Source organism: Phalangium opilio, unplaced genomic scaffold (genome assembly GCF_054372755.1).
Source record: "Phalangium opilio isolate 3A_F unplaced genomic scaffold, DU_Popi_V2 ptg001675l_1, whole genome shotgun sequence".
In the NCBI taxonomy this organism is placed as follows: domain Eukaryota; kingdom Metazoa; phylum Arthropoda; class Arachnida; order Opiliones; family Phalangiidae; genus Phalangium; species Phalangium opilio.
Genome location: NW_028324261.1, coordinates 2,238,608 through 2,260,963, shown reverse-complemented (window position 1 = coordinate 2,260,963; position 22,356 = coordinate 2,238,608). Strand labels below are relative to the sequence as shown.

General features: G+C 40.6%; 3 non-coding genes across 3 annotated transcripts; all 3 read right to left on the bottom strand.

Annotated features, from left to right (window-relative positions):
* Positions 1-1,112: 1,112 nt before the first annotated feature.
* TRNAH-AUG (transfer RNA histidin (anticodon AUG)) lies at positions 1,113-1,185 on the bottom strand. The gene has a single exon. It is a non-coding gene; the product is annotated as a tRNA-His (tRNA).
* Positions 1,186-2,817: 1,632 nt separating this feature from the next.
* On the bottom strand, positions 2,818-2,890 carry TRNAH-AUG (transfer RNA histidin (anticodon AUG)). The gene has a single exon. It is a non-coding gene; the product is annotated as a tRNA-His (tRNA).
* A 661-nt stretch (positions 2,891-3,551) lies between these two features.
* TRNAH-AUG (transfer RNA histidin (anticodon AUG)) lies at positions 3,552-3,624 on the bottom strand. Its single transcript has one exon. It is a non-coding gene; the product is annotated as a tRNA-His (tRNA).
* Positions 3,625-22,356: the final 18,732 nt, after the last annotated feature.

The window sequence follows — 22,356 nt, the reverse complement described above, 5'->3', positions numbered from 1 at the left end:
AGCCACGGAAGCTCAGAAATTAAATGGTTGTCAGGTATTGTGGAAAAACCTTGACTTTTTACGCCACATCTGAGACCTCACAACACCGATTTCGGGTGGGCTCGAACCACCAACTTACTGGTTAACAGCCGAACGCGCTAACCATTGAGCCACGGAAGTTCAGAAATTATATATTTGTCTCGTATTGTGGAAAAACTCTGACTTTCTACGTCACATCTGAGACCTCACAACACCGCTCCCGGGAGGGCTTAAACCACCAGCTTTTGAATAACAGCTGAACGCGCTAACCATTGCGCCACGGAAGCCCAAATATTAAACGGTCGTCAGGTATTGTGGAAAACTCTTGACTTTTACGTCACATCTGAGACCTCACAACACCGCTCCCGGATGGGCTCGAACCACCAACCTTTCGGTTAACAGCCGAACGCGCCAACCATTGAGCCACGGAAGCTCAGTAATTAAATGGTTGTCAGGTATTGTGGAGAAACCTTGACTTTTTACGCCACATCTGAGACCTCACAACACCGATTTCGGGTGGGCTCGAACCACCAACTTACTGGTTAACAGCCGAACGCGCTAACCATTGAGCCACGGAAGTTCAGAAATTATATGGTTGTCTCGTATTGTGGAAAAACTCTGACTTTTTACGTTACATCTGAGACCCCACAAAACGCTTTCGGGTGGGCTCGAACCACCAACCTTTCGGTTAACAGCCGAACGCGCTAACCATTGCGCCACGGAAGCCCAAATATTAAATGGTCGTCAGGTATTGTGGAAAAACTCTGACATTTTACGTTACATCTGAGACGTCACAACACCTCTCCCGGATGAGCTCGAACCACCAACCTATTGGTTAACAGCCGAACGCGCTAACCATTGCGCCACTGAAGCCCAAAAATTAAATTTTCGTCAGGTATTGAGGTAAAACTTTGACTTTTTACTTCACATCTGAGACCTCACAACACCGCTCCCGGATGGGCTCGAACCACCAACCTTTCGATTAACAGCTGAGCGCGCTAACCATTGCGCCACGGAAGCCCAAAAATTAAATGTTCGTCAGGTATTGTGGAAAAACTCTGACTTTTTACGTCACATCTGAGACCTCACAACACCGCTCCCGGATGGGCACGAACCACCAACCTTTCGGTTCATAGCCGAACGCGCTAACCAATGCGCTACGGAAACCCAAAAATTCAATGGTCGTCAGGTATTGTGGAAAAACCTTGACTTTTTACGCCACATCTGAGACCTCACAACACCGATTTCGGGTGGGCTCGAACCACCAACTTACTGGTTAACAGCCGAACGCGCTAACCATTGAGCCACGGAAGTTCAGAAATTATATATTTGTCTCGTATTGTGGAAAAACTCTGACTTTCTACGTCACATCTGAGACCTCACAACACCGCTCCCGGGAGGGCTTAAACCACCAGCTTTTGAATAACAGCTGAACGCGCTAACCATTGCGCCACGGAAGCCCAAATAATAAACGGTCGTCAGGTATTGTGGAAAACTCTTGACTTTTACGTCACATCTGAGACCTCACAACACCGCTCCCGGATGGGCTCGAACCACCAACCTTTCGGTTAACAGCCGAACGCGCCAACCATTGAGCCACGGAAGCTCAGTAATTAAATGGTTGTCAGGTATTGTGGAGAAACCTTGACTTTTTACGCCACATCTGAGACCTCACAACACCGGTTTCGGGTGGGCTCGAACCACCAACTTACTGGTTAACAGCCGAACGCGCTAACCATTGAGCCACGGAAGTTCAGAAATTATATGGTTGTCTCGTATTGTGGAAAAACTCTGACTTTTTACGTTACATCTGAGACCCCACAAAACGCTCCCGGAGGGGCTCGAACCACCAACCTTTAGAATAACAGCTGAGCGCACTAACCATTGCGCCACGGAAGCCCAAAAATTAAATGTTCGTCAGGTATTGTGGAAAAACTCTGACTTTTCACGTTGCATCTGAGACACCACAAAACGCTCCCGGAGGGGCTCGAACCACCAACCTTTAGAATAACAGCTGAGCGCACTAACCATTGCGCCACGGAAGCCCAAAAATTAAATGTTCGTCAGGTATTGTGGAAAAACTCTGACTTTTTACGTTACATCTGAGACCCCACAAAACGCTCCCGGAGGGGCTCGAACCACCAACCTTTAGAATAACAGCTGAGCGCACTAACCATTGCGCCACGGAAGCCCAAAAATTAAATGTTCGTCAGGTATTGTGGAAAAACTCTGACTTTTTACGTTACATCTGAGACCCCACAAAACGCTCCCGGAGGGGCTCGAACCACCAACCTTTAGAATAACAGCTGAGCGCACTAACCATTGCGCCACGGAAGCCCAAAAATTAAATGTTCGTCAGGTATTGTGGAAAAACTCTGACTTTTCACGTTACATCTGAGACACCACAAAACGCTCCCGGATGGGCTCGAACCACCAAACTTTCGGTTCGTCAGTTATTGTGGAAAACGTTTGACTTTTTACGTTACATCTGAGACCTCACAACACCGCTCCCAGATGGGCTCGAACCACCAACCTATTGGTTAACAGCCGAACGCGCTAACCATTGAGCCACGGAAGTTCAGAAATTAAATGTTCGTCAGGTATTGAGGTAAAACTTTGACTTTTTACTTCACATCTGAGACCTCACAACACCGCTCCCGGATGGGCTCGAACCACCAACCTTTCGATTAACAGCTGAGCGCGCTAACCATTGCGCCACGGAAGCCCAAAAATTAAATGTTCGTCAGGTATTGTGGAAAAACTCTGACTTTTTACGTCACATCTGAGACCTCACAACACCGCTCCCGGATGGGCACGAACCACCAACCTTTCGGTTCATAGCCGAACGCGCTAACCAATGCGCTACGGAAACCCAAAAATTCAATGGTCGTCAGGTATTGTGGAAAAACTTTGGTTTTTACGTTACATTTGAGATCCCACAACACCGGTCCCGGGTGGGCTCGAACCACCAACCTATTGGTTAACAGCCGAACGCGCTAACAATTAAGCCACGGAAGCTCAGAAATTAAATGGTTATCACGTATTGTGGAAAAGTTTTGAATTTTTATGCTACATCTGAGACCCCACAACACCGCTCCCGGGTGGGCTCGAACCACCAACCTATTGGTTAACAGCCGAACGCGCTAACCATTGAGCCACGGAAGCTCAGGAATTAAATGGTTGTCCCGTATTGTGGAAACGTTTTGACTTTTTACGCTACATCTGAGACCCCACAACACCTCTCCCGGGTGGGCTCGAACCACCAACCTTTCGGTTAACTGCTGAACGCACTAACCATTGCTCCACGGAAGCCCAAAAATAAAATGTTCGTCAGTTATTGTGGAAAAACTCTGACATTTTACGTTACATCTGAGACCTCACAGCACCGCTCCCGGGAGGGCTCAAACCACCACTCTTTTGAATAACAGCTGAACGCGCTAACCATTGCGCCACGGAAGCCCAAAAATTGAATGGTCGTCAGGTATTGTGGAAAAACTCTGACTTTTTACGTCACATCTGAGACCTCACAACACCGCTCCCGGATGGGCACGAACCACCAACCTTTCGGTTCATAGCCGAACGCGCTAACCAATGCGCTACGGAAACCCAAAAATTCAATGGTCGTCAGGTATTGTGGAAAAACTTTGGTTTTTACGTTACATTTGAGATCCCACAACACCGGTCCCGGGTGGGCTCGAACCACCAACCTATTGGTTAACAGCCGAACGCGCTAACAATTAAGCCACGGAAGCTCAGAAATTAAATGGTTATCACGTATTGTGGAAAAGTTTTGAATTTTTATGCTACATCTGAGACCCCACAACACCGCTCCCGGGTGGGCTCGAACCACCAACCTATTGGTTAACAGCCGAACGCGCTAACCATTGAGCCACGGAAGCTCAGGAATTAAATGGTTGTCCCGTATTGTGGAAACGTTTTGACTTTTTACGCTACATCTGAGACCCCACAACACCTCTCCCGGGTGGGCTCGAACCACCAACCTTTCGGTTAACTGCTGAACGCACTAACCATTGCTCCACGGAAGCCCAAAAATAAAATGTTCGTCAGTTATTGTGAAAAAACTCTGACATTTTACGTTACATCTGAGACCTCACAGCACCGCTCCCGGGAGGGCTCAAACCACCACTCTTTTGAATAACAGCTGAACGCGCTAACCATTGCGCCACGGAAGCCCAAAAATTGAATGGTCGTCAGGTATTGTGGAAAAACCTTGACTTTTTACGCCACATCTGAGACCTCACAACACCGGTTTCGGGTGGGCTAGAACCACCAACTTACTGGTTAAGAGCCGAACGCGCTAACCATTGAGCCACGGAAGTTCAGAAATTATATGGTTGTCTCGTATTGTGGAAAAACTCTGACTTTTTACGTCACATCTGAGACCTTACAACACCGCTCCCGGGAGGGCTTAAACCACCAGCTTTTGAATAACAGCTGAACGCGCTAACCATTGCGCCACGGAAGCCCAAATATTAAATGGTCGTCAGGAATTGTGGAAAACTCTTGACTTTTTACGTCACATCTGAGACCTCACAACACCGCTCCCGGATGGGCTCGAACCACCAACCTTTCGGTTAACAGCCGAACGCGCCAACCATTGCGCCATGGAAGCTAGAAACTTATATGGTCGTCAGGTATTGTGGAAAAACTTTGACTTTTTACGTCACATCTGAGACCTCACAACACCTCTCCCGGGTGGGCTCGAACCACCAAACTTTCGGTTAACAGCTGTACGAGCTAACCATTGAGCCACGGAAATTCAGAAATTAAATGTTTGTCCCGTATTGTGGAAAAGTTTTGACTTTTTACGCTACAACTGAGACCCCACAACGCCTCTCCTGGGTGGGCTCGAAACACCAACCTTTCGGTTAACTGCTGAACGCGCTAACCATTGCTCCACGGAAGCCCAAATGTTAAATGTTCGTCAGTTATTGTGGAAAAACTATGACATTTTACGTTACATCTGAGACCTCACAACACCGCTTTCGGGTGGGCTCGAACCACTAACCTTTCGGTGAACAGCCGAACGCGCTAACCATTGCGCCACGGTAGCCCAAATATTAAATGGTCGTCAGGTATTGTGAAAAAACCTCGACTTTTTACGTCACATCTGAGACATCACAACACCACTCCCGGGTACGCTCGAACCACCAACCTTTTGAATAACAGTTGAGCGCGCTAACCATTGCGCTTCGGAAGCCCAAATATTAAATGTTTGTCAGGTATTGTGGAAAAACTCTGACTTTTTACGTCACATCTGAGACCTCACAACACCGCTCCCGGATGGGCACGAACCACCAACCTTTCGGTTCATAGCCGAAAGCGCTAACCAATGCTGCACGGAAACCCAAAAATTAAATGGTTGTCAGGTATTGTGGAAAAACTTTGGTTTTTACGTTACATTTTAGATCCCACAACACCGGTCCCGGGTGGGCTCGAACCACCACTTTCAATGAGTGTTTTATAGGGAATTAAGCTGAATTCGGTCAAAAATTCCTCCAAAAAAAATGCATTCAAAAAAGTTCCGAAAAAATCGCAGGTTTTCCTTCTTCAAGACACAAAATCCGTGAATACGATTTCTTATTGAAAATTGAATTTTAAGTTTTTTGAATGAATATCGTTACATTGCTTGAATTAAAGCAAAAAGTATAAAAATAATGGTTTCAATGAATATATTTGAAAATAGTGAAGAAATACTCAAAGTATGATTCTTTGGCCGTGAAACGTCGATTTTGAAAATGTTATTAAAAATCGAGGTACATTTTTATTTATTGTTCAATCGAGATGAAATCACTTTTATTGAGTGTTTTATAGGGAATTAAGCTGAATTCGGTCAAACATTTCTCCAGAAAAAAATGCATTCAAAAGTGTACCGAAAAAATCGCATGTTTTTCTTCTTCAAGATACAAAATCCGTGACAACGATTTCTTATTGAAAAATTGAATTTTAACAGTTTTTTGAATGAATATCGTTATATTTGCTTGAATTAAAGCAAAAAGTATAAAAATAATGGTTTCAGTGGTTATATTTGAAAATAGTGAAGAAATACTCAAAATATGCTTCTTTGGCCGTGAAACGTCGATTTTGAAAATGTTATTAAAAATCGAGGTACATTTTTATTTATTGTTCAATCGAGATGAAATCACTTTTAATGAATGTTTTATAGGGAATTAAGCTGAATTGGGTCAAAAATTTCTCCAGAAAAAAATGCATTCAAAAAAGTACCGAAAAAATCGCATGTTTTTCTTCTTCAAGATACAAAATCCGTGACAACGATTTCTGATTGAAAAATTTAATTTTAACAGTTTTTTGATTGAATATCGTTACATTTGCTTGAATTAAAGCAAAAAGTATAAAAATAATGGTTTCAGTGAACATATTTGAAAATAGTGAAGAAATACTACAGTCACTGGTAACAAGATCTAACTGCATTCTCGACGCTCCCACTACCGTGATTATTGCTATTTTTCTGTTGTGCCCTACTTGTGAGAAGTCAGTTCGCTTTCGCTCGTGATCGATTAGTTTTGTTGCCAAATCCGGCCCCATCAAAAACGAGTAACTAGCAAACCGTGTTAAAAAATCTTCTGTTATTGCGTCGCAACCTAAAAAAACTGGCGTGTAAATTCAAGACCAACGTACTTTCGTGAAACATTCAACGCCCGCTATATAAAAAATAAAATCGAATATCTCTTATTTTATCAGCAACCGACGAAAAATTTGGAATCTCAATTTTTCACTCTTCAGAGCACCAGCCACTGTGAACAAGGACTAACTGTATTCTATCTTTCAGGTATGAATGATCACCTTTAACGTATTCAACGTCTCGCCTTCCACTGTGATCGCTACCGTCGGCTTAGCTACTTGCAAATCGTCGTAAGTCATCCCGCTTTTGCTGGTGGACAGCTTTCTCCAAGACCCGTATTTGCCTCGTGATAAGTACCATTAACGCATAACTTACAATCCGTGCTGAAACAAAAAACATCCGTTCTTGCGTCGCTTAAAAAAGACCTGGCGTGCAAAGCCAAGAGCATCGGTCTTCTTAAAAAAATCAACGCCCGCTTCTAAAAAAAAAGAAAGGAACTACTCTCGCTTATCTCATCTACAACCGAGGATTTAAATTGTGATCTCAACGCTTTGGAGCTTCAGTCACTGGTAACAAGATCTAACTGCATTCTCGACGCTCCCACTACCGTGATTATTGCTATCTTTCTGTTGTGCCCTACTTGTGAGAAGTCAGTTCGCTTTCGCTCGTGATCGATTAGTTTTGTTGCCAAATCCGGCCCCATCAAAAACGAGTAACTAGCAAACCGTGTTAAAAAATCTTCTGTTATTGCGTCGCAACCTAAAAAAACTGGCGTGTAAATTCAAGACCAACGTACTTTCGTGAAACATTCAACGCCCGCTATATAAAAAACAAAATCGAATATCTCTTATTTTATCAGCAACCGACGAAAAATTTGGAATCTCAATTTTTCACACTTCAGAGCACCAGCCACTGTGAACAAGGAGGGGTTTGTTTGTTCATGTATTGCTTAATTACTTGAACCTGTTCTTTCAATTAAAAATAATAACATATCTTTAGTGTAGCGGTTATCGCATCCGCCTCACTCCCGGAAGGCCACAGGTTCGAAACCGCAAAGTTTTTTTTTTTTGCTTGGAACATGCAAAGACCTTTATAATTATCCGAACATTTGTGTCAAGGTCACATTATTTACATCCCCGTATCTCTGGTAGAACCAGAGTTACGAGCCTGCAAACTTTATTTTCAAAAATCAAAAGTAACCTTCTAACAATAAGTGAGACAAAAAATAAGTTGACGACGAAATTGAGGTAGCCTTAGATGGGGGTCAATTTGGACTATAACATATCCTAAGGACATCCCCGTATCTCTAGTAGACACAGAGTTATGGGCCTGCAAAGTATAGTCTAATGCATTTCCTAAGGACGGGTTGTTTGTTTACGTTTAGCTTAATTACTCGGCCCCTGTTTGTCGTAGCTCAATGTTTTTAGTATGGTTAGATGGGGGACAAATTGGACTATAACATACTCAAAGGACATCCCCGTATCTCCAGTGGAAACAGAGTTACGAGCCTGCAAAGTATAGTCTAACTCATTTCCTATGGAGGGGGTTTGTTTCTTTACGTTTCGCTTAAGTACTCGGCCCCTGTTTGTCGTAGCCCAAAGTTTTTAGTATGGTTAGATGAATGACAAATTGGACTATAACATATCCTAAGGACATCCCGGTATCTCTAGTAGACACAGAGTTATGGGCCTTGCAAAGTATAGTCTAATGCATTTTCTATGGAGGGGTTTGTTTGTTCACGTATTGCTTAATTACTTGACCCTGTTCTTTCGATTAAAAATAATAACATATCTTTAGTGTAGCGGTTATCGCATCCGCCTCACTCTCGGAAGGCCACAGGTTCGAAACCGCGAAGTTTTTTTTTGCTTGGAACATGCAAAGACCTTTATAATTATCCGAACATTTGTGTCAAGGTCACATTATTTACATCCCCGTATCTCTGGTAGAACCAGAGTTACGAGCCTCCAGAATTTAGTCTAATGTATTTCCTATGGAGGGGTTTGTTTGTTTACGATTAGCTTAATTACTCGACTACTGTTTGTCGTAGCCCTAATTCTTAGTGTGGCTAGATGGGGGACAAATTGGTCTATAACATACTCTAAGGACATCCCCGTATCTCTGGTAGAACCAGAGTTACGAGCCTGCAAAATATATTTTCAAAAATCAAAAGTAACCTTCTAACAATAAGTGAGACAAAAAGTAAGTTGACGACGATATTGAGGTAGCCTCAAGTTTAAAGTATCCTTGTATGGGGAGCAAAGAGTACTATAACATATCCAAAGGAGATCCCAGTACCTCTTGTAGAACAAGAGTTATGAGCCTCCAAAGTTTAGTGCAAAAATCATAAGTAACATAATAAAAATAAGTGAGACGATACCAAAGTTGACGAACATTTTGCTTAATATCTCGGCCCCTGTTTGTCGTAGCTCAATGTTTTTAGTATGGTTAGATGGGGGACAAATTGGACTATAACATACTCAAAGGACATCCCCGTATCTCCAGTAGAAACAGAGTTACGAGCCTGCAAAGTATAGTCTAATGCATTTCCTATGGAGGGGGTTTGTTTCGTTACGTTTTGCCTAAGTACTCGGCCACTGTTTGTCGTAGCCCAAAGTTTTAAGTATGGTTAGATGGGGGACAATTTGGACTATAACATATCCTAAGGACATCCCCGTATCTCTAGTAGACACAGAGTTATGGGCCTGCAAAGTATAGTCTAATGCATTTCCTATGGAGGGGTTTGTTTGTTTACGATTAGCTTAATTACTCGACTACTGTTTGTCGTAGCTCAATGTTTTTAGTATGGTTAGATGATGGACAAATTGGACTATAACATACTCAAAGGACATCCCCGTATCTCCAGTAGAAACAGAGTTACGAGCCTGCAAAGTATAGTCTAATGCATTTCCTATGGAGGGGTTGTTTGTTTACGTTTAGCTTAATTACTCGGCCCCTGTTTGTCGTAGCCCAAAGTTTTTAGTATGGTTAGATGGGGGACAATTTGGACTATATCATATCCTAAGGACATCCCCGTATCTCTAATAGACACAGAGTTATGGGCCTGCAAAGTATAGTCTAATGCATTTCCTATGGACGGGTTGTTTGTTTACGTTTAGCTTAATTACTCGGCCCCTGTTTGTCGTAGCTCAATGTTTTTAGTATGGTTAGATGGGGGACAATTTGCACTATAACATATCCTAAGGACATCCCCGTATCTTTAGTAGACACAGAGTTATGGGCCTGCAAAGTATAGTCTAATGCATTTCCTAAGGACGGGTTGTTTGTTTACGTTTCGCTTAAGTACTCGGCCCCTGTTTGTCGTAGCCCAAAGTTTTTAGTATGGTTAGATGAATGACAAATTGGACTATAACATATCCTAAGGACATCCCGGTATCTCTAGTAGACACAGAGTTATGGGCCTTGCAAAGTATAGTCTAATGCATTTTCTATGGAGGGGTTTGTTTGTTCACGTATTGCTTAATTACTTGACCCTGTTCTTTCGATTAAAAATAATAACATATCTTTAGAGTAGCGGTTATCGCATCCGCCTCACTCTCGGAAGGCCACATGTTCGAAACCGCGAAGTTTTTTTTTGCTTGGAACATGCAAAGACCTTTATAATTATCCGAACATTTGTGTCAAGGTCACATTATTTACATCCCCGTATCTCTGGTAGAACCAGAGTTACGAGCCTGCAAAGTTTATTTTCAAAAATCAAAAGTAACCTTCTAACAATAAGTGAGACAAAAAATAAGTTGACGACGATATTGAGGTAGCCTCAAGTTTAAAGTATCCTTGTATGGGGAGCAAAGAGTACTATAACATATCCAAAGGAGATCCCAGTATCTCTTGTAGAACAAGAGTTATGAGCCTCCAAAGTTTAGTGCAAAAATCATAAGTAACATAATAAAAATAAGTGAGACGATACCAAAGTTGACGAACATTTTGCTTATTATCTCGGCCCTTGTTTGTCGTAGCTCAATGTTTTTAATATAATTAGATGAGGGACAATTTGGACTATAAGATATCCTAAGGACATCCCCGTATCTCTAGTAGACACAGAGTTATGGGCCTGCAAAATATAGTCTAATGCATTTCCTATGGACGGGTTGTTTGTTTACGTTTAGCTTAATTACTCGGCCCCTGTTTGTCGTAGCCCAAAGTTTTTAGTACGGTTAGATGGGGGACAATTTGGACTATAACATATCCTAAGGACATCCCCGTATCTTTAGTAGACACAGAGTTATGGGCCTGCAAAGTATAGTCTAATGCATTTCCTAGGACGGGTTGTTTGTTTACGTTTAGCTTAATTACTCGGCCCCTGTTTGTCGTAGCTCAATGTTTTTAGTATGGTAAGATGGGGGACAAATTGGACTATAACATACTCAAAGGACATCCCCGTATCTCCAGTAGATACAGAGTTACGAGCCTACAAATTATAGTCTAATGCATTTTCTATGGAGGGGTTTGTTTGTTCACGTATTGCTTAATTACTTGACCCTGTTCTTTCGATTAAAAATAATAACATATCTTTAGTGTAGCGGTTATCGCATCCGCCTCACTCTCGGAAGGCCACAGGTTCGAAACCGCGAAGTTTTTTTTTGCTTGGAACATGCAAAGACCTTTATAATTATCCGAACATTTGTGTCAAGGTCACATTATTTACATCCCCGTATCTCTGGTAGAACCAGAGTTACGAGCCTCCAGAATTTAGTCTAATGTATTTCCTATGGAGGGGTTTGTTTGTTTACGATTAGCTTAATTACTCGACTACTGTTTGTCGTAGCCCTAATTCTTAGTGTGGCTAGATGGGGGACAAATTGGTCTATAACATACTCTAAGGACATCCCCGTATCTCTGGTAGAACCAGAGTTACGAGCCTGCAAAATATATTTTCAAAAATCAAAAGTAACCTTCTAACAATAAGTGAGACAAAAAGTAAGTTGACGACGATATTGAGGTAGCCTCAAGTTTAAAGTATCCTTGTATGGGGAGCAAAGAGTACTATAACATATCCAAAGGAGATCCCAGTACCTCTTGTAGAACAAGAGTTATGAGCCTCCAAAGTTTAGTGCAAAAATCATAAGTAACATAATAAAAATAAGTGAGACGATACCAAAGTTGACGAACATTTTGCTTAATATCTCGGCCCCTGTTTGTCGTAGCTCAATGTTTTTAGTATGGTTAGATGGGGGACAATTTGGACTATATCGTATCCTAAGGACATCCCCGTATCTCTAGTAGACACAGAGTTATGGGCCTGCAAAATATAGTCTAATGCATTTCCTATGGACGGGTTGTTTGTTTACGTTTAGCTTAATTACTCGGCCCCTGTTTGTCGTAGCTCAATATTTTTAGTATGGTTAGATGGGGGACAAATTGGACTATAACATACTCAAAGGACATCCCCGTATCTCCAGTAGAAACAGAGTTACGAGCCTGCAAAGTATAGTCTAATGCATTTCCTATGGAGGGGGTTTGTTTCGTTACGTTTTGCCTAAGTACTCGGCCACTGTTTGTCGTAGCCCAAAGTTTTTAGTATGGTTAGATGGGGGACAATTTGGACTATAACATATCCTAAGGACATCCCCGTATCTCTAGTAGACACAGAGTTATGGGCCTGCAAAGTATAGTCTAATGCATTTCCTATGCAGGGGTTTGTTTGTTTACGATTAGCTTAATTACTCGACTACTGTTTGTCGTAGCTCAATGTTTTTAGTATGGTTAGATGGGGGACAAATTGGACTATAACATACTCAAAGGACATCCCGGTATCTCTAGTAGACACAGAGTTATGGGCCTTGCAAAGTATAGTCTAATGCATTTTCTATGGAGGGGTTTGTTTGTTCACGTATTGCTTAATTACTTGACCCTGTTCTTTCGATTAAAAATAATAACATATCTTTATTGTAGCGGTTATCGCATCCGCCTCACTCCCGGAAGGCCACAGGTTCGAAACCGCGAAGCTTTTTTTTTTTGCTTGGAACATGCAAAGACCTTTATAATTATCCGAACATTTGTGTCAAGGTAACATTATTTACATCCCCGTATCTCTGGTAGAACCAGAGTTACGAGCCTGCAAAGTTTATTTTCAAAAATCAAAAGTAACCTTCTAACAATAAGTGAGACAAAAAATAAGTTGACGACGATATTGAGGTAGCCTCAAGTTTAAAGTATCCTTGTATGGGGAGCAAAGAGTACTATAACATATCCAAAGGAGATCCCAGTATCTCTTGTAGAACAAGAGTTATGAGCCTCCAAAGTTTAGTGCAAAAATCATAAGTAACATAATAAAAATAAGTGAGACGATACCAAAGTTGACGAACATTTTGCTTAATATCTCGGCCCTTGTTTGTCGTAGCTCAATGTTTTTAGTATGGTTAGATGGGGGACAATTTGGACTATAACATATCCTAAGGACATCCCCGTATCTTTAGTAGACACAGAGTTATGGGCCTGCAAAATATAGTCTAATGCATTTCCTATGGACGGGTTGTTTGTTTACGTTTAGCTTAATTACTCGGCCCCTGTTTGTCGTAGCCCAAAGTTTTTAGTATGGTTAGATGGGGGACAATTTGGACTATAACATATCCTAAGGACATCCCCGTATCTCTAGTAGACACAGAGTTATGGGCCTGCAAAGTATAGTCTAATGCATTTCCTATGCAGGGGTTTGTTTGTTTACGATTAGCTTAATTACTCGACTACTGTTTGTCGTAGCTCAATGTTTTTAGTATGGTTAGATGGGGGACAAATTGGACTATAACATACTCAAAGGACATCCCCGTATCTCCAGTAGATACAGAGTTACGAGCCTGCAAAGTATAGTCTAATGCATTTTCTATGGAGGGGTTTGTTTGTTCACGTATTGCTTAATTACTTAACCCTGTTCTTTCGATTAAAAATAATAACATATCTTTAGAGTAGCGGTTATCGCATCCGCCTCACTCTCGGAAGGCCACATGTTCGAAACCGCGAAGTTTTTTTTTGCTTGGAACATGCAAAGACCTTTATAATTATCCGAACATTTGTGTCAAGGTCACATTATTTACATCCCCGTATCTCTGGTAGAACCAGAGTTACGAGCCTGCAAAGTTTATTTTCAAAAATCAAAAGTAACCTTCTAACAATAAGTGAGACAAAAAATAAGTTGACGACGATATTGAGGTAGCCTCAAGTTTAAAGTATCCTTGTATGGGGAGCAAAGAGTACTATAACATATCCAAAGGAGATCCCAGTATCTCTTGTAGAACAAGAGTTATGAGCCTCCAAAGTTTAGTGCAAAAATCATAAGTAACATAATAAAAATAAGTGAGACGATACCAAAGTTGACGAACATTTTGCTTATTATCTCGGCCCTTGTTTGTCGTAGCTCAATGTTTTTAATATGGTTAGATGGGGGACAATTTGGACTATAACATATCCTAAGGACATCCCCGTATCTCTAGTAGACACAGAGTTATGGGCCTGCAAAATATAGTCTAATGCATTTCCTATGGACGGGTTGTTTGTTTACGTTTAGCTTAATTACTCGGCCCCTTTTTAGTCGTAGCTCAATATTTTTAGTATGGTTAGATGGGGGACAAATTGGACTATAACATACTCAAAGGACATCCCCGTATCTCCAGTGGAAACAGAGTTACGAGCCTGCAAAGTATAGTCTAACTCATTTCCTATGGAGGGGGTTTGTTTCTTTACGTTTCGCTTAAGTACTCGGCCCCTGTTTGTCGTAGCCCAAAGTTTTTAGTATGGTTAGATGAATGACAAATTGGACTATAACATATCCTAAGGACATCCCGGTATGTCTAGTAGACACAGAGTTATGGGCCTTGCAAAGTATAGTCTAATGCATTTTCTATGGAGGGGTTTGTTTGTTCACGTATTGCTTAATTACTTGACCCTGTTCTTTCGATTAAAAATAATAACATATCTTTAGTGTAGCGGTTATCGCATCCGCCTCACTCTCGGAAGGCCACACGTTCGAAACCGCGAAGTTTTTTTTTGCTTGGAACATGCAAAGACCTTTATAATTATCCGAACATTTGTGTCAAGGTCACATTATTTACATCCCCGTATCTCTGGTAGAACCAGAGTTACGAGCCTCCAGAATTTAGTCTAATATATTTCCTATGGAGGGGTTTGTTTGTTTACGATTAGCTTAATTACTCGACTACTGTTTGTCGTAGCCCTAATTCTTAGTATGGCTAGATGGGGGACAAATTGGTCTATAACATACTCAAAGGACATCCCCGTATCTCCAGTAGAACCAGAGTTACGAGCCTGCAAAGTTTATTTTCAAAAATCAAAAGTAACCTTCTAACAATAAGTGAGACAAAAAATAAGTTGACGACGATATTGAGGTAGCCTCAAGTTTAAAGTATCCTTGTATGGGAAGCAAAGAGTACTATAACATATCCAAAGGAGATCCCAGTATCTCTTGTAGAACAAGAGTTATGAGCCTCCAAAGTTTAGTGCAAAAATCATAAGTAACATAATAAAAATAAGTGAGACGATACCAAAGTTGACGAACATTTTGCTTAATATCTCGGCCCCTGTTTGTCTTAGCTCAATGTTTTTAGTATGGTTAGATGGGGGACAATTTGGACTATAACATATCCTAAGGACATCCCCGTATCTCTAGTAAACACAGAGTTATGGGCCTGCAAAGCATAGTCTAATGCATTTCCTTTGGACGGGTTGTTTGTTTACGTTTAGCTTAATTACTCGGCCCCTGTTTTTCGTAGCTCAATGTTTTTAGTATGGTTAGATGGTGGACAAATTGGACTATAAAATACTCAAAGGACATCCCCGTAGTTCCAGTAGAAACAGAGTTACGAGCCTGCAAAGTATAGTCTAACTCATTTCCTATGGAGGGGGTTTGTTTCTTTACGTTTTGCTTAAGTACTCGGCCCCTGTTTGTCGTAGCCCAAAGTTTTTAGTATATTTAGATGAAGGACAAATTGGACTATAACATATCCTAAGGACATCCCGGTATCTCTAATAGACACAGAGTTATGGGCCTGCAAAATATAGTCTAATGCATTTTCTATGGAGGGGTTTGTTTGTTCACGTATTGCTTAATTACTTGACCCTGTTCTTTCGATTAAAAATAATAACATATCTTTAGTGTAACGGTTATCGCATCCGTCACACTCCCGGAAGGCCACAGGTTCGAAACCGCGAAGTTTTTTTTTTTGCTTGGAACATGCAAAGACCTTTATAATTATCCGAACATTTGTGTCAAGGTCACATTATTTACATCCCCGTATCTCTGGTAGAGCCAGAGTTACGAGCCTGCAAACTTTATTTTCAAAAATCAAAAGTAACCTTCTAACAATAAGTGAGACAAAAAATAAGTTGACGACGATATTGAGGTAGCCTCAAGTTTAAAGTATCCTTGTATGGGAAGCAAAGAGTACTATAACATATCCAAAGGAGATCCCAGTATCTCTTGTAGAACAATAGTTATGAGCCTCCAAAATTTAGTGCAAAAATCATAAGTAACATAATAAAAATAAGTGAGACGATACCAAAGTTGACGAACATTTTGCTTAATATCTCGGCCCTTGTTTGTCGTAGCTCAATGTTTTTAGTATGGTTAGATGGGGGACAATTTGGACTATAACATATCCTAAGGACATCCCCGTATCTTTAGTAGACACAGAGTTATGGGCCTGCAAAATATAGTCTAATGCATTTCCTATGGACGGGTTGTTTGTTTACGTTTAGCTTAATTACTCGGCCCCTGTTTGTCGTAGCCCAAAGTTTTTAGTATGGTTAGATGGGGGACAATTTGGACTATAACATATCCTAAGGACATCCCCGTATCTCTAGTAGACACAGAGTTATGGGCCTGCAAAGTATAGTCTAATGCATTTCCTATGCAGGGGTTTGTTTGTTTACGATTAGCTTAATTACTCGACTACTGTTTGTCGTAGCTCAATGTTTTTAGTATGGTTAGATGGGGGACAAATTGGACTATAACATACTCAAAGGACATCCCCGTATCTCCAGTAGATACAGAGTTACGAGCCTGCAAAGTATAGTCTAATGCATTTTCTATGGAGGGGTTTGTTTGTTCACGTATTGCTTAATTACTTAACCCTGTTCTTTCGATTAAAAATAATAACATATCTTTAGAGTAGCGGTTATCGCATCCGCCTCACTCTCGGAAGGCCACATGTTCGAAACCGCGAAGTTTTTTTTTGCTTGGAACATGCAAAGACCTTTATAATTATCCGAACATTTGTGTCAAGGTCACATTATTTACATCCCCGTATCTCTGGTAGAACCAGAGTTACGAGCCTGCAAAGTTTATTTTCAAAAATCAAAAGTAACCTTCTAACAATAAGTGAGACAAAAAATAAGTTGACGACGATATTGAGGTAGCCTCAAGTTTAAAGTATCCTTGTATGGGGAGCAAAGAGTACTATAACATATCCAAAGGAGATCCCAGTATCTCTTGTAGAACAAGAGTTATGAGCCTCCAAAGTTTAGTGCAAAAATCATAAGTAACATAATAAAAATAAGTGAGACGATACCAAAGTTGACGAACATTTTGCTTATTATCTCGGCCCTTGTTTGTCGTAGCTCAATGTTTTTAATATGGTTAGATGGGGGACAATTTGGACTATAACATATCCTAAGGACATCCCCGTATCTCTAGTAGACACAGAGTTATGGGCCTGCAAAATATAGTCTAATGCATTTCCTATGGACGGGTTGTTTGTTTACGTTTAGCTTAATTACTCGGCCCCTTTTTAGTCGTAGCTCAATATTTTTAGTATGGTTAGATGGGGGACAAATTGGACTATAACATACTCAAAGGACATCCCCGTATCTCCAGTGGAAACAGAGTTACGAGCCTGCAAAGTATAGTCTAACTCATTTCCTATGGAGGGGGTTTGTTTCTTTACGTTTCGCTTAAGTACTCGGCCCCTGTTTGTCGTAGCCCAAAGTTTTTAGTATGGTTAGATGAATGACAAATTGGACTATAACATATCCTAAGGACATCCCGGTATGTCTAGTAGACACAGAGTTATGGGCCTTGCAAAGTATAGTCTAATGCATTTTCTATGGAGGGGTTTGTTTGTTCACGTATTGCTTAATTACTTGACCCTGTTCTTTCGATTAAAAATAATAACATATCTTTAGTGTAGCGGTTATCGCATCCGCCTCACTCTCGGAAGGCCACACGTTCGAAACCGCGAAGTTTTTTTTTGCTTGGAACATGCAAAGACCTTTATAATTATCCGAACATTTGTGTCAAGGTCACATTATTTACATCCCCGTATCTCTGGTAGAACCAGAGTTACGAGCCTCCAGAATTTAGTCTAATATATTTCCTATGGAGGGGTTTGTTTGTTTACGATTAGCTTAATTACTCGACTACTGTTTGTCGTAGCCCTAATTCTTAGTATGGCTAGATGGGGGACAAATTGGTCTATAACATACTCAAAGGACATCCCCGTATCTCCAGTAGAACCAGAGTTACGAGCCTGCAAAGTTTATTTTCAAAAATCAAAAGTAACCTTCTAACAATAAGTGAGACAAAAAATAAGTTGACGACGATATTGAGGTAGCCTCAAGTTTAAAGTATCCTTGTATGGGAAGCAAAGAGTACTATAACATATCCAAAGGAGATCCCAGTATCTCTTGTAGAACAAGAGTTATGAGCCTCCAAAGTTTAGTGCAAAAATCATAAGTAACATAATAAAAATAAGTGAGACGATACCAAAGTTGACGAACATTTTGCTTAATATCTCGGCCCCTGTTTGTCTTAGCTCAATGTTTTTAGTATGGTTAGATGGGGGACAATTTGGACTATAACATATCCTAAGGACATCCCCGTATCTCTAGTAAACACAGAGTTATGGGCCTGCAAAGCATAGTCTAATGCATTTCCTTTGGACGGGTTGTTTGTTTACGTTTAGCTTAATTACTCGGCCCCTGTTTGTCGTAGCTCAATGTTTTAGTATGGTTAGATGGTGGACAAATTTGACTATAAAATACTCAAAGGACATCCCCGTATCTCCAGTAGAAACAGAGTTACGAGCCTGCAAAGTATAGTCTAACTCATTTCCTATGGAGGGGGTTTGTTTCTTTACGTTTCGCTTAAGTACTCGGCCCCTGTTTGTCGTAGCCCAAAGTTTTTAGTATGGTTAGATGAATGACAAATTGGACTATAACATATCCTAAGGACATCCCGGTATGTCTAGTAGACACAGAGTTATGGGCCTTGCAAAGTATAGTCTAATGCATTTTCTATGGAGGGGTTTGTTTGTTCACGTATTGCTTAATTACTTGACCCTGTTCTTTCGATTAAAAATAATAACATATCTTTAGTGTAGCGGTTATCGCATCCGCCTCACTCCCGGAAGGCCACAGGTTCGAAACCGCGAAGCTTTTTTTTTTTGCTTGGAACATGCAAAGACCTTTATAATTATCCGAAAATTTGTGTCAAGGTCACATTATTTACATCCCCGTATCTCTGGTAGAACCAGAGTTACGAGCCTGCAAACTTTATTTTCAAAAATCAAAAGTAACCTTCTAACAATAAGTGAGACAAAAAATAAGTTGACGACGATATTGAGGTAGCCTCAAGTTTAAAGTATCCTTGTATGGGGAGCAAAGAGTACTATAACATATCCAAACGAGATCCCAGTATCTCTTGTAGAACAAGAGTTATGAGCCTCCAAAGTTTAGTGCAAAAATCATAAGTAACATAATAAAAATAAGTGAGACGATACCAAAGTTGACGAACATTTTGCTTAATATCTAGGCCCCTGTTTGTCGTAGCTCAATGTTTTTAGTATCTTTAGATGGGGGACACTTTGGACTATAACATATCCTAAGGACATCCCCGTATCTCTAGTAAACACAGAGTTATGGGCCTGCAAAGCATAGTCTAATGCATTTCCTTTGGACGGGTTGTTTGTTTACGTTTAGCTTAATTACTCGGCCCCTGTTTTTCGTAGCTCAATGTTTTTAGTATGGTTAGATGGTGGACAAATTGGACTATAAAATACTCAAAGGACATCCCCGTAGTTCCAGTAGAAACAGAGTTACGAGCCTGCAAAGTATAGTCTAACTCATTTCCTATGGAGGGGGTTTGTTTCTTTACGTTTTGCTTAAGTACTCGGCCCCTGTTTGTCGTAGCCCAAAGTTTTTAGTATATTTAGATGAAGGACAAATTGGACTATAACATATCCTAAGGACATCCCGGTATCTCTAATAGACACAGAGTTATGGGCCTGCAAAATATAGTCTAATGCATTTTCTATGGAGGGGTTTGTTTGTTCACGTATTGCTTAATTACTTGACCCTGTTCTTTCGATTAAAAATAATAACATATCTTTAGTGTAACGGTTATCGCATCCGTCACACTCCCGGAAGGCCACAGGTTCGAAACCGCGAAGTTTTTTTTTTTGCTTGGAACATGCAAAGACCTTTATAATTATCCGAACATTTGTGTCAAGGTCACATTATTTACATCCCCGTATCTCTGGTAGAGCCAGAGTTACGAGCCTGCAAACTTTATTTTCAAAAATCAAAAGTAACCTTCTAACAATAAGTGAGACAAAAAATAAGTTGACGACGATATTGAGGTAGCCTCAAGTTTAAAGTATCCTTGTATGGGAAGCAAAGAGTACTATAACATATCCAAAGGAGATCCCAGTATCTCTTGTAGAACAATAGTTATGAGCCTCCAAAATTTAGTGCAAAAATCATAAGTAACATAATAAAAATAAGTGAGACGATACCAAAGTTGACGAACATTGTGCTTAATATCTCGGCCCCTGTTTGTCGTAGCTCAATGTTTTTAGTATGGTTAGATGGGGGACAATTTGGACTATAACATATCCTAAGGACATCCCCGTATCTCTAGTAAACACAGAGTTATGGGCCTGCAAAGCATAGTCTAATGCATTTCCTTTGGACGGGTTGTTTGTTTACGTTTAGCTTAATTACTCGGCCCTTGTTTTTCGTAGCTCAATGATTTTAGTATGGTTAGATGGGGGACAAATTGGACTATAACATACTCAAAGGACATCCCCGTATCTCCAGTGGAAACAGAGTTACGAGCCTGCAAAGTATAGTCTAACTCATTTCCTATGGAGGGGGTTTGTTTCTTTACGTTTCGCTTAAGTACTCGGCCCCTGTTTGTCGTAGCCCAAAGTTTTTAGTATGGTTAGATGAATGACAAATTGGACTATAACATATCCTAAGGACATCCCGGTATGTCTGGTAGACACAGAGTTATGGGCCTTGCAAAGTATAGTCTAATGCATTTTCTATGGAGGGGTTTGTTTGTTCACGTATTGCTTAATTACTTGACCCTGTTCTTTCGATTAAAAATAATAACATATCTTTAGTGTAGCGGTTATCGCATCCGCCTCACTCCCGGAAGGCCACAGGTTCGAAACCGCGAAGCTTTTTTTTTTTGCTTGGAACATGCAAAGACCTTTATAATTATCCGAACATTTGTGTCAAGGTCACATTATTTACATCCCCGTATCTCTGGTAGAGCCAGAGTTAAGAGCCTGCAAACTTTATTTTCAAAAATCAAAAGTAACCTTCTAACAATAAGTGAGACAAAAAATAAGTTGACGACGATATTGAGGTAGCCTCAAGTTTAAAGTATCCTTGTATGGGGAGCAAAGAGTACTATAACATATCCAAAGGAGATCCCAGTATCTCTTGTAGAACAAGAGTTATGAGCCTCCAAAGTTTAGTGCAAAAATCAAAACTAACATAATAAAAATAAGTGAGACGATACCAAAGTTGACGAACATTTTGCTTAATATCTAGGCCCCTGTTTGTCGTAGCTCAATGTTTTTAGTATGGTTAGATGGGGGACAATTTGGACTATAACATATCCTAAGGACATCCCCGTATCTCTAGTAAACACAGAGTTATGGGCCTGCAAAGCATAGTCTAATGCATTTCCTTTGGACAGGTTGTTTGTTTACGTTTAGCTTAATTACTCGGCCCCTGTTTTTCGTAGCTCAATGTTTTTAGTATGGTTAGATGGGGGACAAATTGGAATATAACATACTCAAAGGACCTCGCCGTATCTACAGTAGAAACAGAGTTACGAGCCTGCAAAGTATAGTCTAATGCATTTTCTATGGAGGGGTTTGTTTGTTCATGTATTGCTTAATTACTTGAACCTGTTCTTTCGATGAAAAATAATAACATATCTTTAGTGTAGCGGTTATCGCATCCGCCTCACTCCCGGAAGGCCACAGGTTCGAAACCGCGAAGCTTTTTTTTTTGCTTGGAACATGCAAAGACCTTTATAATTATCCGAACATTTGTGTCAAGGTCACATTATTTACATCCCCGTATCTCTGGTAGAACCAGAGTTACGAGCCTGCAAAGTATAGTCTAATGCATTTCCTATGGAGGGGGTTTGTTTCGTTACGTTTTGCTTAAGTACTCGGCCCCTGTTTGTCGTAGCCCAAAGTTTTTAGTATGGTTAGATGGGGGACAATTTGGACTATAACATATCCTAACGACATCCCCGTATCTCTAGTAGACACAGAGTTATGGGCCTGCAAAGTATAGTCTAATGCATTTCCTATGGAGGGGTTTGTTTGTTTACGATTAGCTTAATTACTCGACTACTGTTTGTCGTAGCTCAATGTTTTTAGTATGGTTAGATGCGGGACAAATTGGACTATAACATACTCAAAGGACATCCCCGTATCTCCAGTAGAAACAGAGTTATG